This window comes from Coenobita brevimanus, chromosome 6 (genome assembly GCF_032717465.1).
Source record: "Coenobita brevimanus isolate Jiangsu-jjx chromosome 6, ASM3271746v2, whole genome shotgun sequence".
Taxonomy (NCBI): domain Eukaryota; kingdom Metazoa; phylum Arthropoda; class Malacostraca; order Decapoda; family Coenobitidae; genus Coenobita; species Coenobita brevimanus.
The window spans coordinates 8476377-8497767 of NC_136959.1; positions in this window are offsets into that span (position 1 = coordinate 8476377).

Here is a 21391-nt window from a genome sequence, read left to right on the forward strand (position 1 = left end):
CGGCTGGAGGGACTGGTGTTGGAGGGGGAGGGGGAGTTTTTCTGCTTTTTTCTCCTAGTCTTTGATAGGATAGTTACGTTAGATGTAGCCCATCCTGTAACAAACAACCTACAAAGGACTTTCTTTCATTTTTTAGCCTAATATTTCACCTCCACATTCACTACCACATCTGTTTAATTTATTTGACATTGTGAAAGTAATGTTCCCATATAGTTCCCTTACGTGACTTTTATAATCCGCTTTCTCAAAATATTGATAATCATGTTTGCTTTAAGGGCTAAGGAAGAAATGGGCAACCTTATCATTCTTTTTCTGTGCCTGCCCTCCTCTCTTCCTATTTCTCCCATCTTTCCTGTCACTTTATTACTTTTCTTTCCTTTACAGGTGGCTTTACATTCAGTGACAAGCCAAATGGTTTCCTGTAAGCCAAGAAAACATTTACAACGCTGGGTGGTAACCATATAACCAAACCATACGTGCTCCCTACGTGTCAACAAGTGGGTTAGTGGAGGGTTAGTGCCCCTCCCCGTAAAACAAATAACTCAAAGTCAAATGGCCACCCCTTACGGGATTATGGCGTCTGGCAATAGATAGATAGATAGATGTTTGCTTTCGTCCGTTCTGGGGTTTTTGGTCAGTTTTCAATGCATTTCCTTGTCTTCAGATATTATTATTATAATTGTTACTATTATTATTATTATTATTATTATTATTATTATTATTATTGTTGTTGTTATTGTTGCTGTTGTTGTTATTACTTTTATTATTATTATTATCACTATTATTATTATTATTATTATTATTATTATTATTATTATTATTGTTATCATTATTATTATTATGATTATGATTATGATTATGATGATGATGATGATTATTATTATTATTATTGCTTTAGGGTTCTACCATTCATTGTTTTTAGAGCTGCCACTGCAAAGCTTCCATCCCTGTTCAGAAAGGGTCCCTTCCCTATCCCACCCCTCGTACCTCACCAACACTTCCGCTTCCCATCTTCTTTCATCCATTATTTCACTGGCAAGAATAACTTTATCCAGGAATTTCTTCCTTCACTTTCATATTAATTCTTTTCTCATATGTCTAATTTCCATCCTTTTCTTTTTAAAATTCTCTGCTCCACATCTCTGTAGCCTATCCTAGAATTTCCTTTATAGCTTCTCTCATTTTCCTGTCCAGGCTCTCTATGGCAGAGGAAAAACATAGAGTAGCGTTGAATGATCACAAAATCACCATCGTAAATAGCTTCCCACAATGACTTCTTATAAACTGGAGGACAATGATATTAGCCACAAAATAAAGGAAGAAGTGGACAGAGTGGGGTAAAACACAATGGCTGGAGATGTTAGTCTCTGGTAGCACATATTTCTCTGGAGTCAAACTTCGCTCTTATCTCACGTTCACGATAAGGACCGCGATGAGAGGCTTAGGCTGAGGGTGTGGTGGCGAAGAAGGTAAAGATGTGGTGGTGGTCCAGGGCGCGTTTTTGATGTGGGAGTGGTATTGTGGTGCTGTGGTGGGAGAGGATTGTGATGATGGTGTTATGGGCGTGTCTTGGTAGTGCTTAAACTCGGGTGGGAGTGTGATGATGTAATGACAGGACGCTACTGTGGAGAGGGTTTGGGGTTGTGTGGTACGGGTGTGTGGTTGTGTGGTGAGGGTGTGTGATTGTGTGGTGAGGGTATGTGGTGAAGGTATGCGGTTGTGTGGTAAGGGTGTGTGGTTGTGTGATGAGGGTGTGTGGTTGTGTGGTGTGGGTGTGTGGTTGTGTGGTAAGGGTGTGGGGTTGGGTGGTGAGGGTGTGGGGTTGAGTGGTGAGGGCTTGTGGCTGTGTGGTAAAGGTGTGTGGCTGGGTGGTGAGGGTGTGTGGTTGTGTAGTGAAGGTGTGTGCTTTTGTGGTGAGGGTGAGGGTGTGTGGTGAGGGTGTGTGGTTGTGTGGTGAGGGTGTGTGGTAATGGTGTGGTAGATGGGTGGAGAAGGTGCGGTGTATGTTTGGTTGTGTGGTGAGGGTGTGTTGGTGACAGCGTACAAGGTGTTGTGATCAGTTACAAGTCAGTTATTGTACTGCTAATGCTTTGGTGCTGTTAATGCAAAATATATATTATAATGAGGGTGTAATAAAATGAAAAGGTGTGAGGATGAGGGTGTAGTTTGCAGGTAACATATTGTGCCTTAGGATAAAGAATGAGGATTGTGCAGAAATACTGGTAGGAAGATGAGCGTTTATTGTTAGTGGTGGGGTGGGGAGGTGGTTTTACGGCTGCATGAAAGGAAAGTGTTGTTTATATGATAACTCAGGGGAGAATGCTGAGGATATACCATACTGATACTATGCTAAGATGAGGATGCTTCGCCTCTTTTTTAATGAAGTTTTGACAGTAGATTGTTCTGAATATTCTCTCTCTCTCTCTCTCTCTCTCTCTCTCTCTCTCTCTCTCTCTCTTGTTGCTAGGAACCAACTGAAAAATGCCTTAAGCCAAAAAATTGGAAACCTTCCCATTTCCCTACTGCGTAAAAAAAAAAAAAAAATAGAAAGAAAAAGAAGGCAATCCCGTATCTTCCGGACAGGAAATTTAACACTCTGAATTTCAGTGTTCCGTGCAAAGCGAACGATATGACAAGAGGCTCTCTCGAGTGTTATATATATATATATATATATATATATATATATATATATATATATATATATATATTGTTACATACCCTATGATTTCATCATCCTTTGTGTAATTCTAATGTACAGTATGCTGCATGTTTGATCACGAGCGTGTTCTACCTCACTCCCCCCTTCTCCTCCCTTATAGTAGAGTAAGTCGTTCTTTCTGTTGTTCAGAGCAGGATTGTCAACTCTTTGTCCCCTATGGCTTCATTTGCGCGTCCTTCTTACAAGTTGTATCAAGCTCTGCCGGCCCCTATATAATGAGCTCAGTCTCTGCATTAATTGCCACTTAGATCTACTCCTCATTTTGCTCACATCTCTGTCATCCCCTGTACAGTTGTTATTATTTTTGTGAGTGCTCAGGAAGTCTCCAGCCATCTAGCAGCTGTGTAATTTGAGCATAAGTGTTATTACATTTTTTCCTTGTACTATATAGCATAAGGTGTTGATTCGTAGGCCTAGTGAGGTTTTCGTGATTCATGTGTTTTTATGTCAGTCATTTTTTATAATATTTTGTATCTGTAATAATATATCTTGCATTAACTGAGCATTATCTGGTTTTCTCATTTTATCAGGGCTGACTTACATAAATTTACTCTTGCTAATTTTATGTTAATAGAGGCTATTGCAGTTAGCCATATATTTAACCTGTTTTTTGCCATTACATTATCCTTATGAGTCCTGAATGTTTAGTTGTTAGTTTGAGCATTAAACTTTAACTTATAATTTTACCTAACTCTTTTGTTTTGAACCTGGAACTTTGCGGGACAGTTTTCTCTGTTCTGTAACATAAATTTGGCGACCTCTTATCAGGATATTCAGGATATTATCATAAGGATATTGCTTGATATTTTGTGACTGTGATTTAGTCATGATGTCTACTATTACTACACTTGATGAAGCCAAAGATTTTTCGTCAAATGAGCAAACAGTGTGTGATGTAGAAAACAGAACACAGAATGAACTTAAGCTTGTTGCTCAACAATTGGGAATTGTTGTTCGCTCTCATCATTCTAAAGATCAAATTGTCGACATGATTAATGAAAGCTTGTTTAATGTACTCCTCCAAAAGAGCAAACACAGATTGAACTAGCTAAGTTACAGCTAGCCCTGCAGGAGGCTCGTGCTAAGGAGGCTGAGTTTCAGGCACGTTCTCAGGAGGCACAAATTGAACTTGCTAGGATTCAGGCAGACCATGAGTATCGCATGAAACAAGGTGGAACTGGATCATCTAGCTCTGATGATTTTGATGTGGCTAAAAATGTTAAACTTGTCCCTCCTTTTAATGAATCTGATTTAACAATGTATTTTCAGGTGTTTGAGAGGGTAGCTACAGGTTTTAATTGGCCCAAAGAGTATTGGCCAGTACTCCTTCAAACTGTTCTCACCGGTAAAGCTCAAGTAACTTATGCATCTTTGCCTCAGGATCAATCTGATAATTATGATGTAGTTCAGAGCTTGATTCTTAAGGCCTATGAGCTTGTTCCTGAAGCCTATAGAGTAAAATTTAGGACAACTTACAAGCAAGATAAGCAATCCCATGTTGAGTATGCAAAAATCAAAGAAAATCTGTTAGAGCAGTAGTTAAATTCTAAGAATGTGGACTCTGATTTTGACAAATTTAAGCAGATGATTTTGCTGGAGGACTTCAAAAGGTGTATTAATAAAGATGTAAGCCTATATTTTGATGAGAGAAGAATAGATAATTTGTCTGATGCTGCAGTTTTAGCTGATGAGTATGTTCTCACTCACAAGAGATATTCTAAAGAAAAAAGGAAAGCTGAGAGTAAGTACATTGCCTCTACTCAGAGTACAGGTAACTGGAAAGAGAATAAAGATGATGTTTCTCAGGAAGTAAATACCAGCTCCATCTCTAGATTTCAGAAAAGTAAATGTACTTATTGTAGTAAGCTTGGTCATACTACGGAGAAATGTTTCAGGAGACAGCGTGATGTGAACAAAAAGGAATCTTTAAATATTCAGTCAATTGGTCTAGTGTCCACCCTTGAGAGTTCCCAGAATAATTTAACTGAGTTAACTGAACCTGCTTTGAGGGGTTAACTAAATTCTCATGATGAAGCTCCTCTTTCGAGCAGTAACGTGGGTGACACTCTCAAGAGTTCATGTGCTAATTTACTGTCTGATGGTTTTCTCAGTCCTTTGGACAATAATGACAGGACATCAATTAAAATATATCGTGATACAGGTGCTTGCCAATCCCTTATGCTGACCAGTGTTCTAGGCTCTCATGTTAATTCCTCTGATGAAACTGTAATCTTACAAGGTGTAGGGAATATTTACTTCTCTGTCCCTCTGTGCAGAGTGAATTTAGAGTCTGGTTTTGTTAATGGTTCCGTTATGGTTGGGTTGGTTGAGACACTCCCAATGTCAGGTGTAACTTTCTTACTTGGAAATGATATTGGTGGAAGTCAAGCGTGTCCAGCTCCTCAGTTGTCTAGTGAGCCAGTGGCTGCGACCCAGGATTGTGATGTCCCTGATGTGTTCCCTGCATGTGCTGTCACTAGGGCTAAGTCTAAAGTTACTGGTGACTTATAGGATAATGATGATGATGATGTTATCCTAGCTGACACTTTTCTTGCTAATGTAAAGTCAGGAGTACTTATGAGGAAGTGGAGACCCTCAACAGCATCACCCAACTGTGAATGGGAGGTTGTACATCAAGCTGTCATTCCTCGTGTTTGTAGGCAGGATATCATTAGAGTGGCTCATGATTCCAGTTTGGCAGGACACCTTGGGGTGAGGAAGACTGTGGCACGCATTTTGAAACACTTCTACTGGCCAGGTATCTTCAGGGATGTTTCCTGGTACTGTAAGTCTTGTCACACCTGTCAAGTTGTGGGGAAGTGTAATCAGACCAAAAAGGTTGCACCTCTAGTTCCCATTCCTCCTTTTGAGGCGCCATTGACCCGTGTGTTGGTGGATATTGTGGGCCCTCTTCCTAACACTTCTTCAGGATTTTCTTATGTGTTGACCCTGATTGATATGGCTACTCGTTATCCTAAAGCCATTCCACTTAGAAATATCTCAGCAAAGAACGTGGTTGTGGAAATACTAGGGTTCTTCACAAAGTTTGGTCTGCCCAAGGAGGTACAGTCAGACCGGGGAAGTAATTTCATGTCAAATGTTTTCAAGCAGTCTCTGAAAGAGTTGGGCATCACCCAGATCACGTCTTCAGCTTACCATACCCAGACCCAAGGAGCGTTGGAGAGATATCATCAAACACTCAAATCGATGCTCAAGAAATACTGTTTGGAACATCAGAAAGACTGGGATAAAGGTCTTCCATTCGTTGTATTTGCCGCAAGAGAATCTCCAAATGAATCACTTGGCTTCTCACCTTTTGAACTGCTGTTTGGCCATGAAGTAAGAGGACCCCTTAAGTTACTCAAGGAATGCTGGCTGTCAGAGGAAGATGACATCAACCTGCTGGAGTATGTGATGAAGTTCAAAGAACGGCTGTCCACTGCTTTACAGCTGGCGAGAGAGAATTTAGGAGCTGCTCAGGAGAAGATGAAGACTTGGTATGATAAGAAGTCCAGGTTACGCCACTTTCAGCCAGGAGATCAGGTTTTGATTCTGCTACCAGTGCATGGGCAACCTCTTCAAGCCAAGTTTAGTGGTCCTTATTTCGTGAAGAAGAAACTCAGTGATGTCAACTGTGTCATCGCCACACCAGATCGTAGAAAGAACAAACAACTTTGTCACATCAACATGTTAAAGTTATATCACAGGCGGGACGAAAATAACCCAGTCTGCACTGTAGCTGTTCTACCCGAGTCTGCAAGTGAAGTTCTCCCAAGCAGCATGAGCCTGAGTGATAGTTTGGGGAAGAATCCTTATATCATGAATGATCTCCAGACTAAGCTTTCTCATCTACCTCCCGAGGAAAGGCAGGAGTTTTCGGCATTACTGCAGGAGTACCCACAAGTGTTCCGTGCCACTCCAGGAAGAACCACTGTGTTGATGCATGATGTCGATGTTGGAGACGCAAAGCCAATTAAATTGCCTCCTTACCGTGTGAACCCAGTGAAAGTTCCTCTCATCCAGAAGGAGCTTGGCTACCTGTTGGACCACAAGATGACTGAGTCCTGTCAGAGCGAGTGGAGTTCTCCTGTCACTCTAGTCCCTAAGCCAGGTGGGTCACAGCTGCTTTGCATTGACTACAGACGTGTTAATCAGATAACCAAAACAGACACTTACCCTCTCCCTCGCGTGGAAGATTGCATAGACAAGATCGGAAAGGCTAGATACATAAGTAAGTTTGATTTGTTAAAGGGATACTGGCAAGTACCTATGACGGAACATGCTAGGGAGATCTCATGTTTTGTAACACTAGGAAAGACTTTTGCATGTTCTGTAATGCCATATGGTATGAAGAATGCACCAGCCACATTTCTGAAGCTCATGAATGTTGTAACAGAGGGTTTGGAAGGGTGTGTTGTTTATATTGATGATGCATTAATCTTCAGTGACAACTGGAAAGATCACCTATGCCATGTCAGTAAATTTCTTGAGCATTTGGTTCAGGCTAATCTTGTAGCTAATTTATCAAAGTGTGAGTTTGGTCAAGCTAAAGTTCAGTACCTTGGGTGAGTAATTGGTGATGGACATGTTGTACCACCAGGAGCTAAGGTTCAGGTTATAAGTGATCTTCCCAGACCTAAAAGTAGGAAAGAGCTACAAAGATTTTTGGGAATGGTAGGTTATTACAGGAGATTTGTTCTTAACTTTTCAATTCTTGTATCACCACTTACAAACCTACTGAAAAAGGGAGTTAAATTTGTCTGGACCGATAACTGTGAATTATCTTTCAGTAAACTTAAAGCTATCCTATTAAGTCAGCCAATGCTCGCTACTCCAAATTTTGCTAAGCCTTTTAAGATGGCTGTTGATGCAAGTGATACAGGAGCTGGGGCTGTTTTGCTGCAAGAGGATGATCAGGGTATTGAACACCCTGTATCTTATTACAGTAAGAAGTTCACTCCACCTCAAAAGAACTACTCAACTATTGAGAAAGAGCTTTTGGCCTTGATTTTGGGTTTAAAGCATTTTTCATTTTATTTGTGTTCTGGTTTTGACCCCATAGTCATTTATACCGATCATAACCCACTGAAATTCCTTAGTAAGTTTAAAGATAAAAATCAGAGATTGACAAGATGGAGTCTACTTCTTTAGGAATATTCATTAGACATACAACATGTCAAGGGGAAAGAAAATGTTATTGCAAATTGCTTATCTAGACTTTAGACAGATTGTTTTAGAGTAATAAGAAATTTCCTTTGTAAATTTCTTTTTCTTTGTGGAGAGGTGTTACATAGCCTATGATTTCATCATCCTTTGTGTAATTCTAACGTACAGTATGCTGCATGTTTGATCACGAGCGTGTTCTACCTCACTCCCCCCTTCTACCCTTATAGTAGAGTAAGTCGTTCTTTCTGTTGTTCAGAGCAGGATTGTCAACTCTTTGTCCCCTATGGCTTCATTTGTGCGTCCTTCTTACAAGTTGTATCAAGCTCTGCCAGCCCCTATATAATGTGCTCAGTCTCTGCATTAATTGCCACTTAGATCTACTCCTCATTTTGCTCACATCTCTGTCTTCCCCTGTACAGTTGTTATTATTTTTGTGAGTGCTCAGGAAGTCTCCAACCATCTAGCAGCTGTGTAATTTGAGTATAAGTGTTTTTACATTTTTTCCTTGTACTGTATAGCATAAGGTGTTGATTCGTAGACCTAGTGAGGTTTTTGTGATTCATGTGTTTTTATGTCAGTCATTTTTGATAATATTTTGTATCTGTATTAATATATCTTGCATTAACTGAGCATTATCTGGTTTTCTCATTTTATCAGGGCTGACTTAGATAAATTTACTCTTGCTTATTTCATGTTAATAGAGGCTATTGCAGTTAACCATATATTTAACCTGTATTTTGCCATTACATTATCCTTATGAGTTCTGAATGTTTAGTTGTTAGTTTGAGCATTAAACTTTAACTTATAATTTTACCTAACTCTTTTGTTTTGAACCTGCAACTTTGTGGGACAGTTTTCTCTGTTCCGTAACAATATATATATATATATATATATATATATATATATATATATATATATATATATATATATATATATATATATATATATATATTGTTACGGAACAGAGAAAGATAATGTACACTTTAAGTGAGAATGCTAAAAATCACTACTGTCCCGTAAAGTTCCAGGTTTAAAACAAGAGTTAGGTAAAATTACAAGTTAAAGTTTAATGCTCAAACTAACAACAAAACATTCAGGACTCATAAGGATAATGTAATGGCAAATAAACAGGTTAAATATATGGTTAACTGCAATAGCCTCTATTAACACAAAATTAGCATGAGTAAATTTATCTAAGTCATCCCTGATAAAATGAGATACCAGATAATACTCAGTGAATGCAAGATAAATTATTACAGATACAAAATAATATTAAAATTGATGGACGTAAAGATCCCTACATGAATTACAAAAACTTCACTAGGCCTACAAATTAAACTTATGCTATACAGTACAAGAAAAAATACAACAGTTATACTCAAATTACACACAGCTGCTAGATGTTTGGAGATTTCTTGAGCACTCACAATAATAATATCTGTACAGGGGAGGACAGAGATGTGAACAAAATGAGGAGCAGATCTAAGTGGCAATGATGCAGAGACTGAGCTCATTATATAGGGGCCGGCAGAGCTTGATACAACTTGTAAGAAGGACGCGCAAATGAAGCCATGGGGACAAAGAGTTGACAATCCCGCAATGAATAACAGAAAGGACGACTTACTCTACTATAATGGTAGAAGGGGGGAACTGAGGCAGAACACGCTCGTGATCAAACATGCAGCATACTGTGCGTTAAAATTACACAAAAGATGATGAAATCATAGGCTATGTAACACCTCCCCACAAAGAAAAAAGAAATTTACAAAGGAAATTTCTTATTACTCTAAAACAATCTGTACATGGCATTACAGAACATGCAAATGTCTTTCCTAATGTTACAAAACATGAGATCTCCCTAGCACGTTCAGTCATAGGTACTTGCCAGTATCCCTTTAACAAATCAAACTTACTTATGTACCTAGCCTTTCCGAGCTTGTCTATGCAATCTTCCACACGAGGGAGAGGGTAAGTGTCTGTTTTAGTTATCTGATTAACACGTCTGTAGTCGATGCAAAGCCGCTGTGACCCACCTGGCTTAGGGACCAGAGTGACAGGAGAACTCCACTCCCTCTGACAGGGCTCAATCATCTTGTGGTCCAACAGGTAGCCAAGCTCCTGCTGGATGACAGGAACTTTCACTGGGTTCACACGGTAAGGAGGCAATTTAATTGGCTTTGCGTCTCCAACATCGACATCATGCATCAACAGAGTGGTTCTTCCTGGAGTGGCACGGAACACTTGCGGGTACTCCTGCAGTAATGCTGAAAACTCCTGCCTTTCCTCGGGAGCTAGATGAGAAAGCTTAGTCTGGAGATCATTCATGATATAAGGATTCTTCCCCAAACTATCACTCAGGCTCATACTGCATGGGAGAGCTTCACTTGCAGACTCGGGTGGAACAGCTACAGTGCAGACTGGATTATTTTCGTCCCGCCTGTGATATAACTTTAGCATGTTGATGTGACATAGTTGCTTGTTCTTTCTATGATCTGGTGTGGCGATGACATAGCTGACATCACTGAGTTTCTTCTCCACGAAATAAGGACCACTAAACTTGGTTTGAAGAGGTTGCCCATGAACCGGTAGCAGAATCAAAACCTGATCTGGCTGAAAGTGGCGTAACCTGGACTTCTTATCATACCAGGTCTTCATCTTCTCCTGAGCAGCTCCTAAATTCTCTCTCGCCAGCTGTAAAGCAGTGGACAGCCGTTCTTTGAACTTCATCACATACTCCAGCAGGTTGACGTCATCTTCCTCCGACAGCCAGCATTCCTTGAGTAACTTAAGGGGTCCTCTTACTTCATGGCCAAACAGTAGTTCAAAAGGTGAGAAGCCCAGTGATTCATTTGGAGATTCTCTTGCAGCAAACACAACGAATGGAAGACCTTTATCCCAGTCTTTCTGATGTTCCAAACAGTATTTCTTGAGCATCGATTTGAGTGTTTGATGATATCTCTCCAACGCTCCTTGGGTCTGGGGATGGTAAGCTGAAGACGTGATCTGGGTGATGCCCAACTCTTTCAGAGACTGCTTGAAAACATTTGACATGAAATTACTTCCCCGGTCTGACTGTACCTCCTTGGGCAAACCAAACTTTGTGAAGAACCCTAGCATTTCCTTAACCACGTTCTTTCCTGAGATATTTCTAAGTGGAATGGCTTCAGGATAACGAGTAGCCATATCAATCAGGGTCAACATATAACAAAATCCTGAAGAAGTCTTAGGAAGAGGGCCCACAATATCCACCAACACACGGGTGAATGGCGCCTCAAAAGGAGGAATGGGAACTAGAGGTGCAACCTTTTCGGTCTGATTACACTTCCCCACAACTTGACAGGTGTGACAAGACTTACAATACCAGGAAACATCCCTGAAGATACCTGGCCAGTAGAAGTGTTTCAAAATGCGTGCCACAGTCTTCCTCACTCCAAAGTGTCCTGCCAAACTGGAATCATGAGCCACTCTAATGATATCCTGCCTACAAACACGAGGGATGACAACTTGATGTACAACCTCCAATTCACAGTCGGCTGATGCTGTTGGGGGTCTCCACTTCCTCATAAGTACTCCTGACTTTACATAATAACAAGTAGAAGCACCGGCTGACTCTTCTTCACTGTAAGCAGGGTTAGCTAGACCTTTCAACTCAGGGTCCGCAACCTGCAACTCAACCAACTCTTGACGAGACAAATTATCAACACTACGGGGTACTGCCTCATCTTGTGAGTGGTCCAAATTAGCAAGAAAAGTGTCAGCTAGGATAACATCATCATCATCATCATTATCCTCTAAATCACCAGTAACTTTAGACTTAGCCCTAGTGACAGCACATGCAGGGAACACATCAGGGACATCACAATCCTGGGACGCAGCCACTGGCTCACTAGACAACTGAGGAGCTGGACACACTTGACTTCCACCAATATCATTTCCAAGTAACAAAGTTACACCTGACATTGGGAGTGTCTCAACCAACTCAACCATAACGGAACCATTAACAAAACCAGACTCTAAATTCACTCTGCACAGAGGGACAGAGAAGTAATTATTCCCTACACCTTGTAAGATTACAGTTTCATCAGAGGAATTAACATTAGAGCCTAGAACACTGGTCAGCATAAGGGATTGGCAAGCACCTGTATCACGATATATTTTAACTGATTTCCTGTCATTACTGTCCAGAGGACTGACAAAACCATCAGACAGGAAATTAGCACATGAACTCTTGAGAGTGTCACCCACGTTACTGCTCAAAAGAGGAGCTCCATCATGAGAATTTAAGTTACCCCTCAAAGCAGGTTCAGTTAACTCAGTTAAAGAATTCTGGGAACTCTCAAGGGTGGACACTAGACCAATTGACTGAATATTTAAAGACTCCTTTTTGTTCACATCACGCTGTCTCCTGAAACATCTCTCCGTAGTATGACCAAGCTTACTACAATAAGTACATTTACTTTTCTGAAATCTAGAGGTGAAGCTGGTATTTACTTCCTGAGAAACATCATCTTTATTTTCTTTCCTGTTACCTGTACTCTGAGTAGAGGCAACGTACTTACTCTCAGCTTTCCCTTTTTCTCTAGAATATCTCTTGTGAGTGAGAACATACTCATCAGCTATAACTGCAGCATCAGACAAATTATCTATTCTTTTCTCATCAAGATATAGGCTTACATCTTTACTAATACACCTTTTGAAGTCCTCCAGCAAAATCATCTGCTTAAATTTGTCAAAATCAGAATCCACATTCTTAGAATTTAACCACTGCTCTAACAAGTCTTCTTTGATTTTTGCATACTCAACATGGGATTGCTTATCTTGCTTGTAAGTTGTCCTAAATTTTACTCTATAGGCTTCAGGAACAAGCTCATAGGCCTTAAGAATCAAGCTCTTAACTACATCATAATTATCAGATTGATCCTGAGGCAAAGATGCATAAGTTACTTGAGCTTTACCGGTGAGAACAGTTTGAAGGAGTACTGGCCAATACTCCTTGGGCCAACTAAAACCTGTAGCTACCCTCTCAAACAACTGAAAATACTTTGTTAAATCAGATTCATTAAAAGGAGGGACAAGTTTAACATTTTTAGCCACATCAAAATCATCAGAGCTAGATGATCCAGTTCCACCTTGTTTCATGCGATACTCATGGTCTGCCTGAATCCTAGCAATTTCAACTTGTGCCTCAGCCTCCTTAGAACGGGCCTCCGCCTCCTTAGCACGAGACTCCGCCTCCTTAGCCTGAGCTTCCTGCAGGGCTAGCTGTAACTTAGCTAATTCAATCTGCGTTTGCTCATTTGGAGGAGTTACATTAAACAAGCTTTCATTAATCATGTCAACAATTTGATCTTTAAAATGATGAGAGCGAACAGCAATTCCCAATTGTTGAGCAACAAGCTTAAGTTCATTCTTTGTTCTGTTTTCTACATCACACACTGTTTGCACATTTGACAAAAAATCTTTGGCTTCATCAAGCGTAGTAATAGTAGACATCATGAATAAGTAACAGTCACAAAATATCAAGCAATATCCTTATGATAATATCCTGAATATCCTGATATGAGAGGTCGCCAAATTTATGTTACGGAACAGAGAAAGATAATGTACACTTTAAGTGAGAATACTAATAATCACTACTGTCCCGTAAAGTTCCAGGTTCAAAACAAAAGAGTTAGGTAAAATTACAAGTTAAAGTTTAATGCTCAAACTAACAACAAAACATTCAGGACTCATAAGGATAATGTAATGGCAAATAAACAGGTTAAATATATGGTTAACTGCAATAGCCTCTATTAACACAAAATTAGCATGAGTAAATTTATCTAAGTCATCCCTGATAAAATGAGATACCAGATAATACTCAGTGAATGCAAGATAAATTATTACAGATACAAAATAATATTAAAATTGATGGACGTAAAGATCCCTACATGAATTACAAAAACTTCACTAGGCCTACAAATTAAACTTATGCTATACAGTACAAGAAAAAATACAACAGTTATACTCAAATTACACACAGCTGCTAGATGTTTGGAGATTTCTTGAGCACTCACAATAATAATATCTGTACAGGGGAGGACAGAGATGTGAACAAAATGAGGAGCAGATCTAAGTGGCAATGATGCAGAGACTGAGCTCATTATATAGGGGCCGGCAGAGCTTGATACAACTTGTAAGAAGGACGCGCAAATGAAGCCATGGGGACAAAGAGTTGACAATCCCGCAATGAATAACAGAAAGGACGACTTACTCTACTATAATGGTAGAAGGGGGGAACTGAGGCAGAACACGCTCGTGATCAAACATGCAGCATACTGTGCGTTAAAATTACACAAAAGATGATGAAATCATAGGCTATGTAACAATATATATATATATAGAGAGAGAGAGAGAGACAGACAGACAGACAGATAGATAGATAAACTGGTACGTAGGTAGACAGATAGATAGATAGAAACCAGGCTGGATCCAACCCGTGCCTTGTTGGCAGATAGGGGAACGCCTCATAGTTACATGAGGCATCGTCTTAGATGGTGCGGACCATGGGATCCCCTGTAAACATTTAGGGCTCCACCAAGTATGCTGAATAAGGTGACAAAAAAATTAAATCTCAACAGAAACTATGTGGCAGGGAGGTGAGATTATTTGCTACAATCTCTCCAGTGAAACATACGTTCTCTTGGTAATGAATTTTCATGTACTCCTGTTGGATCATCGTCTACTAAAGGTTCAACCGCACTGCCTCCTGCGCATACAGGCAGTGTACCACCAAGAGTGAGTAGGCACTCTCTCTACAAATCAGAGACCAGGACATTAAACAAACTGAAACCCATAAAAAATAACGCAATGTACCAAGCCTCGCAGAATATTACAAACGCGATACTTTAATGGCAGAATTAGAAAACAGTAACTGAGATATTATAGGTCTGTGTGAAATCCACAGAAACGAAGAAAAAATATTTCAGTTCCAAGATAGCAAACACCTGTTTTACTACACAGAAGGGTAGAATGAAAGAGTTAGTGGTGCAGAGTTTCTTAATTATAGATAGTTATATTTTTATGTGTTCGACTGTGGGCATGGACATCGCAACCGGTTCCCTGAGGTCCAGCAGTCTTCTTATGTACCATACACCTCCACATGCCACCACTTCGGCCCAAATACTCACCGTCCATTTTGAATATAATCTAGGGCTGTCTCATACTGGACTGGTGTATTGGTATTTGTGGGGATAGTTTTACGTCAGGGCAAGTCTTATGGTAGGTCAGTAAAGTCTGCCATTAACGAAATTCAGATCCTTAAACCGTTTGCTGCCCAAGCCTGGAGGCGAACGTAGGCCCTTTGGGACTGCAGGCCACCTCTTTATCCATTTGATCACGGGCTCAGCCTTGCAGAGAACATTGTTATTTTCAGCATTTGTGTCTGGCAGACTAGCATGGATTGTGATCAGACTATGCAAAAGACACACCCTGAAAGTAAGGCAAATAAATACACCTATTTCCCAAAGCATAGATGAAGAAATAGAAACATTCTCTGATGATCTTTGACGACCTTTCCCAGAATATGGAAGAAGAAAAGACCAGATATACTATACTCATGGAAGACACAATGCAAGCGTTGGCAAACTGAGAAATGGACAGGTATGAGTGGGAATTTTCGGTGAAGGAGAGGGAATGACGAAGGTGAAATCGTGGTAAATTTTGCTGAAATGCATAATGGTAGGTGGTGGCGACCATCATCCACCCACTTGATGTAGTGCTGCATACTTCTTCCTTAGCCTTTATCATTCTTCTTCTGTGCCTGCCCTCCTCTCTTACTGTTTCTCCCATCTTTCCTGTCACTTCTTATTGCCTTTCTTTCCTTTACAGGTGGTTTTTACATTGAGTAACAAGCCTAATAGTTTCCTGTAAGCCAAGAAACCATTTACAACGCTGGGTGGTAACCATATAACCAAACCTTACTTGCTCCCTACGAGTCAACAAGTGGGTTGGTGGAGGGTCAGTGCCCCTTCCCGTAAAACAAATAACTCAAAGTCAAATGGCTACCCCTTACGGGATTATGGCGTCTGGCAACAGACAGCTAGATAGACAGCATAACATGAGAGTAATGAACACATTTTTCCACAAAAGACCAGGAAGAAAATGGATCTGGAGAAACAGGAATGGAGATACAGTTACAAAATCAGAAATTGACTTTATCATAACAGATAAGAACAACACGAACACTTAATGCTACAATTATCAATAAAGTAAACATATGAAGTGACCAGAGAGTGGTGGGTTGCACAACCATATTTAATTTCAGAAGCAAAAGAAAGAAGCTGATATAAACTAAAAAGGTATGCCCAATTACAGCAAGTGGAAATAAAGCTGTTTTTCAGGCAGAAATAAACAACAGATTACTCAGGCTTTAAGTTATGCCAAGTGTGACGCTGATAAAGTGAACTGTACACAAACAAAAGTGTTTAGGGAATCAGTAGAGGCAGTAGGGAATGCTAATACAACCAAAACCAACAAGTCCGAGTATTCAAAAGCCTCCCTCGAGCTCAAAAAGAAGAAAGGAGATGAAAGTAAAAACAGAAAAAGTTGAAATAGAAAGAGCAGAATTAAGCAGTTTGATAAACAAGAGAAATGCAGAAGAAAAACGAGATAAACATGGTGCAGATCAAAGAATCTATCAAAATAGGAAAAAGTCTGAAACACGCCCGAAATGCAAAGGCACTAGAATAACAACAAATTACATCACTGAAAGACAAAAACAGTGAAGCCATCAAGTGCAGAGAAGATGGTGAAGTGAGCTAAAGAATTTAACAAAGATTTGTATCCATAAAAGACAATAGGAACCTACCAGCAACCAAGTCTTCATTTGACACAAGTGAAGTACATGAGGTAACACAAGAAGTAAACTTTGCTCTTAAAACTATGAAAAGTGGAAACGCCCCGAGAGAAGATAGAATAGCATGTGATTTACTGTCTGATGCAGAAGCATAAGTTCAAAAACAGTTCTTCCACATATTTACATAATGTATAAGGAAGAAAATTACCAAATCATGGTGTAATGTAATAGCACATTTGCTGTAAAACAAAGGCAGCTCAAAGGATCTTAGTAACTATTGACCTATTAGCTTATGATCAGTTATTTGCAAACTCTTCACTAAAGTCCTTACGAATAGAATAACAATAAATCTGGAAGAAAACTAACCTCGTGAGCAGGCAGGATTCCGAAGCAGATGTTCCACAACTGATCATCTACAGTATAGACAGTGAATTAGCCAATTAAAACACACACACACACACACACACACACACACACACACACATCTCTGAGGTTTGTTTAGACTACAACAACACGGAGATTGTAAGTACATGCTTTGCACTTTAAGTATTGCAAAATGGATACATACTTCAGTAAAACAAATCTGGAAAAGAAAAGGGATAAAGGTAAAAAGCAAAATGATGATTTCTACCAAGAACTGGTTGAAGCAGAGACCCACAATAGACTGGTTGAACGTGTAAACAAACTAGAAATGGCTTTCAAAAATGAAATTGATGAAATAAAGAAGCAGATACACTTGCAAAAGGAAGAAATAGAAAAACTAGAAAGGGAGGCCAATAAGAAAGACACAACCATCAGTGAACTAACAGTGGAACTGAGTACACTTAGGAAGAAAATGAGTGAAATGGCAAGTACAGTAGTCAATCACGAGAGTGTTATGGAAGAGTTCAAAAATGACACAGAGACAATTAGGCAAGTTAGCAGTCTTATTGACCAGAGCAGTGATATTGAGGAGAAGATAACACAAGTGAATGAAGCTGTGCAAAGCTACAAAAATGATGTAGAAACCACGTATGCTGAAATGGTGAAAGTAAAGAAAGACTTAGAAACAAGGGTGGAGGAAAAAGCATTAAAAAGGAGGTGAAAAGAATAATCCAAAACAATCCAAAGTTAGTCAGAGATTCAGTAGAGATAAATAAATCAATAGTAATCACTGGTATAGAAGAGGAAGAAGTTAAAAACAAGATCACAAGAGACAAAAAGGAGATGGCAAATGTAATGAGCTTACTAAAAGAAGTATCAGAGGAAATCTGTAGTAAAGACATAGAGGAACACAAAAGATTAGGGAAATACGAGAAAAGCAAGACAAGACCTCTAAAGGTGACTTTCCAGAGTGTAAACACTGTGGAAGAGATACTAAAAAATGCAAAGAATCTTAAGGAAAAAGAGGAGTTCAAAAATGTATGGATAAAAAGATGCCTAACACAAGAGGAACTGGAATTACTGAAAGAGAAAAGGGAGGAAGCAAAAACAAAAAATGACGGAAGATCAGAAGAGGAGAAGAAGAAATTTTTTTTACAAAGTAATAGGATTGCAGGTACGAAAGTGGTACACAAACAGGATGGAAGAAAAAGGAGGAAGGTAGTAGAACCATGTCATGACAAGTATATAAACAAGATGATAAAGTTGATGTACTCAAATGTGGATGGAATGGTATCTAAATTACTAGAGATGAATGATTATGTCAGAGAAAATGAACCACAAATATTATGCCTAACTGAAACAAAATTAATACCAAGGATATCAAATGACATACTAAACTTAGAGGAATACAATATATGGAGAAGAGACAGATATTTAAAAAAGGAGGAGGAGTTATAATATTAACTAAGAAAAATCTAAAAGTCAAGGAAATAAAACTAGATATACCATCACAAGTAAAACTGATTGCAGTAGAGATCGACACATCTGAAGGTAAAGTAATTGTAGCCAATTTGTACATGCCACCCAGATCAAACACATGGGAAAGAGACGAATATGAGGACCTGGCAGAGAGTACAATTCAGAGTGTAAGATCATTGCTACATAAAATGGAAGAGAAATCGGAAAGAATTATACTAACTGGGGACTTCAATACAAATATAAATTGGAATACTCTAGATATAAATAGCCAAGAAAGCTGTTGGGACCAAAGGCTCCTGGATCTCGTACAAGAGTTTTTCTTAACGCAACATGTGACGGAAACCACCAGAAAAAGAGGACTTGATGTACCTTCAGTGCTAGATCTAATATTTACAAGGCAAGAAAATGATATTGACAGTTTAATATATCACCCTCCACTCGGCAAAAGCGATCATGCAGTACTAAATTATAACTTCAGGATAGCATATGACATAGTAAACAGCAATGATAGTTACAAAAAGAGCCTAAACTATAAAAAGGGAAATTATCAAGACCTAAAGAAGTATTTCTTAGAAGTTGATTGGGAAAATGAGCTTAGAGGACAAGATTTAAATGCTGTATATAAAAAATTTTGTGAATTTTATGAAATAGGAGTCCAGAAGTACATCCCACAGCACAAAGAAGCAGATAAGAAAATACAGAAATGGTTCAATACAGAATGTAAAAAATCAAAAGAAAGAAGAGATTTGTTGTGGAATAGATACAGAAGACACAATAGTGAAAGGGCGTATAATAATTACAAACAGGCAAGAAACGATTATACAAGAATAAAGAGGGAAGCCCAAAAACAGTTTGAGGAGGATATAATAAATAAAAGTAGTGATCAACCAAAGCTGTTTTACAGCTATATCAGAAGCAAAACTAAAGTATAAGATATAATACAATCCATTACGGACGAGGGAATCACTTATACACAAGAGAAAGATATTTGTGAAGCACTAAATAAGAATTTCCAATTAGTTGTTACAGAAGAAAAAAATTTTGAGAGGGACTATGTGGAACACGCATGTCCACACATACTACCAGATATACAAATAGCAGAAAAAGTAATACAGGAGGAGTTAAGTAGATTAGACAGAGGAAAAGCAAGTGGTCCTGATGAAATTTCATGTTGGGTATTACGAGAATGTGCAAAGGAGTTAAGTAAACCATTATTTTTAATTTTCAAGAAATCCTTGAGTCAAGGTAAACTACTTGATATTTGGAAAAAAGCAAATATTGTCCCCTTATTCAAGAAAGGAAATAGACAAACTCCACTCGACTACCGACCAGTATCACTGACCAGTGTTGTAAGCAAGGTATTAGAAAAACTTATAAGAAAATCTTGGGTAAATCATCTAGAAGAACACAGTATGATAACAGAAAGACAGTTTGGTTTCAGAAAAGGAAAATCATGTGTTACTAATCTGTTGAGATATTATGACAGAGTAACAAACACAATACAGGAAAGGGAAGGATGGGTGGACAGTATCTATTTAGATTTCAAGAAAGCTTTTGACACAGTACCACACCAAAGACTTTTATGGAAACTGTACCATCAAGGAGGAACTCGAGGCAAACTGTTTTGTTGGCTGCAAGACTTTCTCATAAAAAGAGAAATGAGGACAGTACTAAGAGGAAACTACTCATCATGGAAAGAAGTGACTAGTGGAGTACCACAGGGTTCAGTGCTGGCACCAATCATGTTTTTAGTGTATATAAATGATATAAACAGTAACACTGGAAATGAGAGCTATCTGAATATGTTTGCAGATGCTGTAAAAATACAAAGGAGAATTACTAACACAGACTCTTGTAAAGAGCTACAAGAAGAATTAAATAAACTTCATGACTGGAGTAGTACATGGCAAATGGAATTCAATGTGGACAAGTGTCATGTAATCAAGTTTGGTAAAAGTGGAAAAAGACCTGATTGGGATTATAAGTTAGGAAATAAAACCCTATACACATCAGAAAGAGAGAAAGACCTAGGTGTGATTATCAATAACAGGCTATCTCCGGCTGACCACATCAGCGAGAAGGTACGGAACATGTATACACTGCTTGCAAATATGAGAATAGCATTCACATACATAAATGAAGACATGCTAAGAAGGATAATAACATCATTCATTAGACCAGCCCTGGAATATGCATCAGTAGTCTGGAGTCCTCATCTCAAAAGGCACATAGACAAGATTGAAAAAGTTCAAAGGGCCACTACAAGATGGATACCAAGCTTAAGGGACCTAAGCTACGAAGAAAGACTAAATAAACTGAATCTACCAACACTACAGGAGAGAAGGAAAAGAGGTGACATGATAATGCTATATAAATGCATATCAGGAAAGGAGAAAATAGACATAAATGATTACTTAACATATGGATAAGCATCAGCAAGAGGACACTGCAAAAAATTGCATAAGAAGAGAGGTGATAAAGACGTAAGGAAATTCAGTTTCCCAAACAGAGCAATTGATCAATGGAATGCACTACCGAATGAAATAGTGTGTGCCAAAACAATTCACAAATTTAAGGATATGTAGGATAAATATGGTTTAAGACACGGGACAGTACGAGCTTGACTCATTCCTGTAAAGATACAATTAGGTAAGTACAATTAGGTAAGTACACACACACACACACAGAATATAACAAATTGCTGCACGTAAGTTTTGTCAGATTTGAAAAGGCTTTTGACTCAGTGAAGCACATACGATAGCGATTATTAATTAATTTCGGGAACAGGAGTAAACGAGAACATTGTAAATCTGCTCGAAAACATATAT